This window comes from Delphinus delphis, chromosome 12 (assembly GCF_949987515.2).
Source record: "Delphinus delphis chromosome 12, mDelDel1.2, whole genome shotgun sequence".
Taxonomy (NCBI): Eukaryota; Metazoa; Chordata; class Mammalia; order Artiodactyla; family Delphinidae; genus Delphinus; species Delphinus delphis.
The window spans coordinates 19,625,576-19,626,444 of NC_082694.2; the positions used below are offsets into that span (position 1 = coordinate 19,625,576).

Sequence of the window (869 nt, forward strand, 5' to 3'; positions counted from 1 at the left end):
CAGAGCACAGTCTCTGGACGCACAGGCCCAGAGGCCATGGCTCACAGGCCCAGCCGCTGTGCAGCATGTGGGATCTTCCCGGACTGGGGCACGAACCTGTGTCCCCTGCATCGGCAGGTGGACTCTCAACCACAGTGCCACCAGGGAAGCCTGATATATTTCTTTAAATCCTTGAATATATTTGTAATAGTTTTTTTACTCTTTTTTTTTTTAAATTCCATCTACGGCATGGCTCTTCTGAAGATGCTACTGAATGTCACAGGTGTTTAATGGCATCTTTACACTCACACAATGTCTCTATATCACACTCATCAGACAAGCATCTTTCTTTTTAAGTTTTAAAATAACAAAATAACAAATGCTGTCAAAGATGTGCAGCTTTGCTCCCTTTGGCAGCACATATACTAAAATTGGAATGATATAGAGAAGATTAGCATGGTCCCTGCACAAAGAAGACATGCAAATTCATGGAGCATTCCATATTTTTACTAGAGAAAGAAGAACAACCAAAACCCAAAGTTACCAGAAAGAAAGAAATCATAAAGATCAGAGCAGAAATAAATGAAATAGAAACAAAGAAAACAATAGCAAAGATCAATAAAACTAAAAGCTGGTTCTTTGAGAAGATAAACAAAATTGATAAACCATTAGCCAGACTAATCAAGAAAAAGAGGGAGAGGACTCAAATCAATAAAATTCAAAATGTAAAAGGAGAAGTTACAACACACACCACAGAAATACAAAGCATCCTGAGAGACTACTAAGCACCTCTATACCAATAAAATGGACAACATGAAAGAAATGGACAAATTCTTAGAAAGTTATAACCTTCCAAGACTGAACCAGGAAGAAATAGAAAATATGAAAAG

At 37.7% G+C, this 869-nt stretch overlaps 1 non-coding gene across 1 annotated transcript; it reads left to right on the forward strand.

The window, feature by feature from the left end:
- Positions 1-380: 380 nt before the first annotated feature.
- LOC132435680 (U6 spliceosomal RNA) lies at positions 381-487 on the forward strand. The gene has a single exon (XR_009521623.1). It is a non-coding gene; the product is annotated as a U6 spliceosomal RNA (small nuclear RNA).
- The last annotated feature ends 382 nt before the right edge of the window (positions 488-869 follow it).